The sequence below is a fragment of the Podarcis liolepis genome, assembly GCF_965112155.1.
Source record: "Podarcis liolepis genome assembly, chromosome: 4".
Classification (NCBI taxonomy): domain Eukaryota; kingdom Metazoa; phylum Chordata; class Lepidosauria; order Squamata; family Lacertidae; genus Podarcis; species Podarcis liolepis.
In genome coordinates, this window is record NC_139558.1 from 79,513,729 (window position 1) to 79,522,723 (window position 8,995).

Genomic DNA, 8,995 nt, shown 5'->3' on the forward strand with positions numbered 1-8,995 from the left:
CAGTGATCTTTGAATGAAAGGCGGTGTACAAATTTAGCAAATAGTAATAATAATAATAATATGGGGTGCTAGGGGAGGGGTAGTACCTCAGGTGGGGGACATGTCATCCTCCTTCTGGGGCAGTTTGTCCATCTCTGGTCCCCATCATGCACTCAGCTCTATTTTAAAACAAAAAAACAAACAAAAAAAAAACCTTTTAATGGTGTTTATATTTCCTTGGATACATATTTAATTAGTATATCGATTGTTAAATTCCATTTTGACCGTTTTAATGTTTATGTAAAAATGATGCTGAAATTCTGGTTTTTACTATGATGGCTGTAATAATAAACATTCACACTACACTCAGCTCTTAGCTGAGCTAAACCAGGTAATGGCAGCTGAGGGGTCTCAAACCCTTGGTAACTTCCCCTGCATATGAAGACGGGCTCTGCCAGATTGAGCAGACAAGACCAATAGTGGGTCTAATGGTCAAGAAGGCGGTTTTGGCACATGCTGTAGAGCAGGGGTGGCCAACTCCCAAGAGACTGTGATCTACTCTCAGAGTAATCTACCCCCTTTTTTGGGTTCTGGTCAAAGTTGTTGAGTTTTTTCAGGGAGGAGGTTAAATGTTGAGGGGGTTTTAGGGGAGCCCCAGTTGTCCAGCTTCTTTGGAGGGAGCCAATGATCTACCAGTGATCTACCGCAGATGTCCAGTGATCTACCGGTAGATCACGTTCTACCTGTTGGACATGCCTGCTGTAGAGGGAAGTGAGGGGCAGATGGATCTCAAGCTAGGAAAGTAGCCCATCTAGGAAAAGGAAAACTCTGATCCTAAACCTCCACTGCCTTGTGAGACATCTTTGGGAGAAGAAAAGGCTAAGGAGTAAACCCTACACAAAGCCTGAATGGAGTCTCTAAGATGGTTGGATGGCAGCTTTTGTGCTTCTTCTAACAACTCCTGCAGCCAAGCTAGTGCCAAACATATTCCTCTGCTTTCCTTTGGACTACCATCAGTGAGGCTAAGAGAGGGGTCTGGTCATCTGGGCAGCCCAGGACCTCCATGCACGCTGCCCAGGCCTGTTCCGCAGGGGAGGTCCCTTCAGTGCTGGTTCACCCCCAGAAATAGGCTCTGTTGTCTCTCAAGACAGACGGATGCCAACAAGTTAATGATGATAATAATGGTATGTTCAATAATTGAAGGGAGTACTTTGCTGATCAAATATTATAAAAGTGCAGGTTGCTTGACACAAATAAACCATCCTACTAACTCAGCTTTTAAAAAGCAGCTGCTTATGCTCCATTGCAACAAGTAGTAAGTACAGTGTACAGTGGTACCTCAGGTTAAGTACTTACTTCATTCCGGAGGTCCGTTCTTAACCTGAAACTGTTCTTAACCTGAAGTACCACTTTAGCTAATGGGGCCTCCCGCTGCCGCCTCGCGATTTCTGTTCTCATCCTGAAGCAAAGTTCTTAACCCAAGGTACTATTTCTGGGTTAGCGGAGTTTGTAACCTGAAGCATATCTAACCTGAAGCGTATGTAACCCGAGGTACCACTGTAATAGTTATATTGAAACTCAGCACAGATATTGAAATAAAGTGACTATAATCCAGGGGTCAGCAACCTTTTTCAGCCGCGGGCTGGTCCACAGTCCCTCAGACCATGTGGTGGGCCAGACTATATTTTGAAAAAAATAAATAAATGAATGAATGAATTCCTATGCCCCACAAATAACCCAGAGATGCATTTTAAATAAAAGGACATATTCTAATCATGTAAAAACAAGCTGATTCCCGGACTGTCCGCAGGCCGGATTGAGAAGACAGTTGGGCCTCATCCGGCCCCCGGGCCTTGGGTTGCCTACCCCTGCCATAATCAGTAAGTCAAAGTTGGTCTTATCACAAAAACAACCTTGGTCAGCCTGGTTGATTACTTTTATCCACAGAAGGATGGGGAGTGTGACCCTGCTTCTTGATCTCTCAGTGGCTTTCAATATGATTGACTGCTGTGTCCTTCTGTTAGTTGACTCCATGGCTTTTGGTCTGTAGGGTCTTGTAGACGTCCATTCTATCTCCTATGCTATTCAGTGTCTATATAAAATGGTTGGGAGCTGTCTTCCAGGGATTTGGAGCATGGTGTCATCAGTACAGTCATACCTCGGGTTGAAGTTGCTTCAGGTTGAGTGTCTTCGGGTTGTGTTCCGCAGCGACCCGGAAGTAATGGAACGAGTTACTTACGGGTTTCTCCGCTTGCGCATGCGCAGACGTTCAAAATGACATAATGCGCATGTGCAGAAACGTCGAATCGTGACCTGCGCACGCACAGACGCGGGTTGTGTTCGCTTCAGGGTGCAAACGGGGCTCCAGAATGGATCCTGTTTGTATCCAGAGGTACCACTGTATGCTTATGGCATACTGATTTCTCTCTGTCTGAATTAGGAGTGAAGGTATAGAGGTGAAACAGGAACGCACTGCAGTCACTATGCCACCCTACAAACTCCATTACCTGTGTTGTGTGGTGACTTCAGTTTTTGACGAAACACACCCCCCCCCAAGATTTTCACAAGATTTCACTGGAAACCAGTGCCGCTTCTCCGCTGGCAAAATACACCTGATCAATTATTATTATTTTGCAATGAACTTACAGCCTTACACACGTTCCAAGTATTACAATGTAATTCCTTCTCGTAACTTACAATGGTTTTAGCACTTGTAATTTATTATACCCTCGTCCTAAACACACTGGCATGGAAATAAGAGCCATTGATTTGGGGGATACTTAGAAACAGCTTAGAATGGCTGCTATAAAACAGCACAGCTGAATTTGGAACATGGAGGGCTGATCACATAAGCTACATGACTATATCTGATTTGAGACAGGGCAGTCTTGCCAACGCATCTGACCTATTGTTTCATTACGTGAGATCACTTCATATGTGTCACACACACCCAATAAAAGTGCAGGCTGGTCATAAGCATATTAACTTAGAAATAAGTTTTGTTGAGTTTAGTGGGCATTCCCAAATAATTGTGTATGGGAATACATCCTTAAGAGCAATGAGCAAGAGGATACTTTCTCTTCAAAAGGTACACTGAAGCAACTGGGATTAAAGATAGAGATCTGCAAGAAGCCAGCAAATGTATAACATGTTGGTCTTAAATTAATGTTTCTGCTACAGCAGTTGTGACACTGTATTTACAAGATACAGCTAGCTTCAATTCTTTCAGTTAGCAAACAGGCGCCCATGCTACTTTATGAAACATTAACCTCCAGAGATAGAAGATAAATCAGCTTTTGCTGAGCCATTAACGTTGTTTGCTCCACCTTCCAGCTGCTCACTAACTAAAGTTCTGGACAACTGATAGGATAGGAATGTACTTCTTCAGAGGATAACCAATCAGGCTGACTTAGTAACCAGCAACCATTCACTTTTAGATTTGGTGTTTTTAAAACTAAAGTAACTGTTCCAAAAGGGATATATCATTTGTTCTTTCGTTTGCATTTCCACAAATCTCCTTTCCCGTTGGTTTTATTAGCTAAACTTCTAATATGCCACCTTTTCTCCGAGGAACTCAAAGTGGCACACATGATTTTCCCTCCCTTCCATTTTATTTTCACAACAACCCTGTGGGGTGGGTGAGGTTAAGAGATAGTGACAGGCCCAAGGTCCCCCAGTAGCTTTGCAGCTGTGTAGGAATGCAGGCGGTTGGAGAGTTACAGCGCCTGCTGTGGCTGTAGAGACCAATGTGGGAGAGACATGTTTTGTTGCAGCTGGGGCAGATGAAGATGCACCGTGGCCTTTCTTCTCTCTGTGCTCCTCCCAGCTTGTTGCTTCATGGGTAGAACAAGAAAAGTGGGGGGAAAGCACCTCAAATGAACAAAATGAAAAAAGAAGAACAGGTAATGATGAGCTCTAATGAAAAACGCTAATGGTTCGGAGTAAAACATTTATCCATCAGGAGCCATGAACAAAAGCAACGTACAACATGAATACAATGGTTTTTTTTAAAAAAACATAAATAACAAAAAAGAATTGTGTCATAAAATGTTAACATATACATACACTCGTCAAAAAAAAATCCTTAAAACACACACCCATAACATATCATAAAACTGCATTAAACTCATAATATTTTTAAAAAGGAAAGAGAAACAAAGCTTTTTCCTTTTCTACCATTGTTCTAGGCTCAGAAGAGCAGATGTTCAGGTCCCTCTATTTCTAAGTACTTTCCTCTACAGTGGTACTTCGGGTTACATACGCTTCAGGTTACAGATTCCGCTAACCCAGAAATATTACCTCGAGTTAAGAACTTTGCTTCAGGATGAGAACAGAAATCGTGCTCTGGCGGCAGCAGGAGGCCCCATTAGCTAAAGTGGTGCTTCAGGTTAAGAACGAACCTCCAGAATGAATTAAGCACTTAACCCGAGGTACCACTATATCTGCTATTTCATTTGAGGGGCCTGACTTCTTCATTTAATTAATAGCAAAGCCACATACATTCAGTGTGTACATTGGAACATTTATAGAGCTCTGGATTGGGATAATTTCCTGTTGATATCTGGAGGGAAGACATTTGCCTGAATAAAATTAATTGGAATAATCTTATTTCATTTCTAAGCAAGTTTCTAAGCAAGATCTGCATAGATATCAATAGCCACTGTAGTCACCCCCAGAACAACTGCTGTTAGCACAACATTCCAAGAAGTTATGTACAGTACACAGTTGTAGAACAATATAATGTTAATAATAACAATAGTAATAACTAAAAAGTTGTTCAGTCCCCACTGTGTTCATTGCACAAGTCACATCTCTTAATTCCATACTGTCCCTGCTCATTGCTAGAGTTCACTGAAGCTACAGCAATCTGAGATGGATTCAGGAAGAGAAGGCAAGCACTGTACTTCTCTATTTCAATCAAAGAGCAACAAATATTCCAAATGTCTCCTAGAATTTCCTTTGTAATACTTTTAACCAGCTTTAATGATGGCAAATGAAACATAGTTGCATGTCACTTCCAGCAGATGGGGCAGCTGAAAAATCCCAGTCTCAAAATTTGAAAACCTTTATATAAATGTTTTGAAGATTGCTGCCTTGCCATTGCAACTGGAATTGACCGAGGGAGAAAACTGGACAATGGAGATTTGAATAATTGTAAATACATATCAAGTTAAGATGAAACCATGCACAGAAAATTCCTTTAATTAAATCTGAACTTCTACTGCTGCCGTGTAAAAAATTAAATGTTATAAAATTTGAAATGTGCATTAAATCATTCATTAAAACTGCATAGGCATAGAGCTAATTTTGCATGTGTCGAGATGAATATAGAACTAAAGAAAGTGGTTGAACTATTTGAAGCTAATTATGCTACAGGCAGTTTTTGGGGTGTACCCACCCTGAAGATGGCACTTTCTGTCTGGTTTCATGGGGCTGTGTGGAATAAGGATGCATGATTATGTTTTCTGGCAGAGGACTGAATTTGATCAGAAGTTTTCGATCCATTCTGCCTCTATTTTTATTTGGAATATATGTACAGAACTCTGGTCTCCATTTCATTTGTTCTTGGAAGCTGGATACTCCAGATGACAGTCCTAGGCATGCTCAGTGGTCTAATAACCATCTGTCCTCTTCTGTGTAGTAGTAGTAATAAATTTTATTTTTTATATACCCCACTCATCATCTCACTGGGTTTCATCACTATGCAGAGCAGGTGTGTTGTATTACCATTGTGTTAATTATATGGAAGTGGCAATATTTGCTGATGCTGGTGCCTTTAGGCATCCATTTGTACCAAGCCATCTCGGGGGGAAATGGAAATTGTATGCAGTCTGGTGTGAAGTAGTGATCTGCTATTAGATATTACAATCAGATTTCTTTTGCTACATCAATTGGCCATTTCCCAAAGCTACCTACAAAACTTCTGTACTACTATTTTGCTCCTTAGATATTTCTAAAGACATTTCTTTAACTTAAAAGTTTTTAATACACAATTTAACACACAATAATACACTTCAAAAAATTTAATACACAATTTATTTCCTATATCCTAGAGAACTATTCAGTTACAACATACAACAAGGTACTATTCTTACAGCAGCTGTAGCCATATCATTTGGGAAATGTATTTTACTATTCTTGCTGAGGAAAATGTCATGAGTGCTTTACCAAGGCTTCCAAAATTAGGGAAATGGGTATTAGGAAACTCCCAAAATGACAGGCATCTGAGGCAGAAAATGATTGTTTTAATAATAGAAGGCTCTTGAGAGAGTCCATGTCTAATTACTGGATTGAAAGGTGCAAAAAAGGAAACAAAAACTGCAGTCCAGGAAGAAAATCCTATTGAACTAAGTGTGACTTCTGGGTATAGATATTAGGCCCCTTTTGAAAGCACTCTATAGCCACATCTTCCTTTCTCTAACTTAAATATTATTTAGATGAGGATCTTTCACTTGTGGAAGAAATAATCAAGTTACAGCAGTCAGATCTTCTACCCTAAAACATCAGCACCACTTTCTTGTTTATTTTGAAAAATCAGAATAATTAGTTGTCCTTTCGGATAATTAGAATGTCCTTTCGGTAGATAATGAAAAGCTGCCCTCACATCCTTAAGATCAAAGTGCACAATTTCCGAGTGGGTTTGTGCCATTTCCCCACCCACACCTCAAACAGCAATGGCACTTTTTCAAGGTATGGAAATGGAAGAGTAAGAAAGGTCCAGCAGCTGATGTAACTGTTCTTGAAGGTATAGGGGTCCTGCCAGTACAGTGGTGCCTCGCAAGACGAAAAGAATCCGTTCTGTGATTCTCTTCGTCTAGTGGTTTTTTCATCTTGCGAAGCAAGCCCATTGAAGGATTAGCGGATTAGCGCCTTTTAGCGCCTTTTAGCGGCTTATCTGCTGATCGGATCAGCTGATAAGCGGCATAGCGGCTTAGAAAAAGGGGGGGAGGGGGAAAAACCAGCAGGAACTCGCAAGACATTGTCGTCTTGCGAAGCAAGCCCATAGGAAATTCGTTTTGCGAAGCACCTCCAAAACGGACAACTCTTTCGTCTAGTGAGTTTTCCGTCTTGCGAGGCATTCGTCTTGCGGGGCACCACTGTAAATAAGTATAAATAAATCATAACCTTGGCAACCTAGAGCTTAAACACTGACAGTTTTAGACAGGGCAGGCCCATGGGCATAGCCAGGATTTATTTTATGGGGGCAGACTCGGGGGGGGGGGCAGAACCGAATTATCTTAAATGCAATTGGTCAGCAAGTTAAGTATTTTTGTTATTTACTTGATTGGGGGGGCAGTTGCCCATCTGTGCCCCCCGACTACACCCATGGGGCAAGATGAGTGAAGAGATTTGAGCAGCAGGATCCATGGGGGCTGCAGAACCCAATGCAGAACTTTATGCCCACCCCGCTTGTCCCTGATGTAGATCTTCACTCGCCCCTTCTTCCCTGGCAAGGTGTGGGTGTCATTTTGTGCTTCGCTTCAGGTGCCCCAAATGCTTCCAGGTGGAGCATAACACTTATTTAAAAACAAACGAATGAAGATGCGAGCACAGTCCTGTGCATGCATACTGAGTCCTCCTGGTATGTAAATTCAATTAATAATAATAATAATAATAATAATAATAATAATAATAATAATACTTTGGCGGAAGCCCCATTTGACTCAATCCTATTTGGTGTGCCTACGACTGCTTCTTCAATTGCACAGGGCTAGATGTGCCTGGCAAATAGAACAGTGTTTCCCAAACGTTTTTGGGCAACGGCACACCTGTTTACTGAAAAAAAATCTCGCGGCACACCACCATTAAAGCCCCGCCCCGTGACGTCAGCGCGCAGCGTCACGCCAGGAGGGACGCACAAAAGTGAAAGTTTTTTCCCTCGGCAGCTCCTCTCAGCTGCGCTCAATCCGCCTCGGAGCGCAGGAGCGATGCCTCTCTCTGGCTCTCCCTCCGTGCAGGCTGAGGGAGGGAGGGAGGGGCGCGTGTGACCCGTCTCTGCTGGGAGACCAAACCCAGCGAGGCAGAGTCGCGCGGAGGCGCCCAGGCAGCGCTGCCGGCTGCGAGGAGGAGCGCCAGGCAGCAGCAGGAGGCGCGGCCTCTCCTCGCCGCCGCCGCCCCGCCTCTCGCCGCCCGACTCGCCCGCCTCCCTCCAGGCATCTCGCGGCACACCAGCCGATGTCTCACGGCACACTCGTGTGCCGCGGAACACCAGTTGGGAAACACTGAAATAGAAGGAGATGAAATGGAGGCAGTGAGAGATTTTACTTTCTTGGGCTCCATGATCACTGCAGATGGTGACAGCAGTCACAAAATTAAAAGACGCCTGCTTCTTGGGAGAAAAGCAATGACAAACCTAGACAGCATCTTAAAAAGCAGAGACATCACCTTGCCGACAAAGGTCCGCATAGTTAAAGCTATGTTTTCCCCAGTTGTGATGTATGTAAGTGAGAGCTGGACCATAAAGAAGGCTGATTGCCAAAGAATTGATGCTTTTCAATTCTGGTGCTGGAGGAGACTCTTGAGAGTCCCATAGACTGCAAGAAGATCAAACCTCTCCATTCTTAAGGAAATCAGCCCTGAGTGTTCACTGGAAGGACAGGTCCTGAAGCTGAGGCTCCAATACTTTGGCCACCTCATGAGAAGAGAAGACTCCCTGGAAAAGACCCTGATGTTGGGAAAGATGGAGGGCACAAGGAGAAGGAGACGACAGAGGACGAGATGGTTGGATAGTGTTCTCAAAGCTACCAACATGAATTTGACCAAACTGCGGGAGGCAGTGGAAGACAGGAGTGCCTGGCGTGCTCTGGTCCATGGGGTCACGAAGAGTCGGACACGACTAAACAACAACAACAAAGATGTACCGCGGGTAACACTATCCATAGTTGACAGCCACCACCATATCAGCACCAAAGCTCAATACAGTAAAGGACTTCAGGATAGAGAAAGAAACTCTCTTTGCTTCCCATATTCCCAGACACCCCATTGAAATTGGCCCCGTGTGAGCCACTGCCGCGTC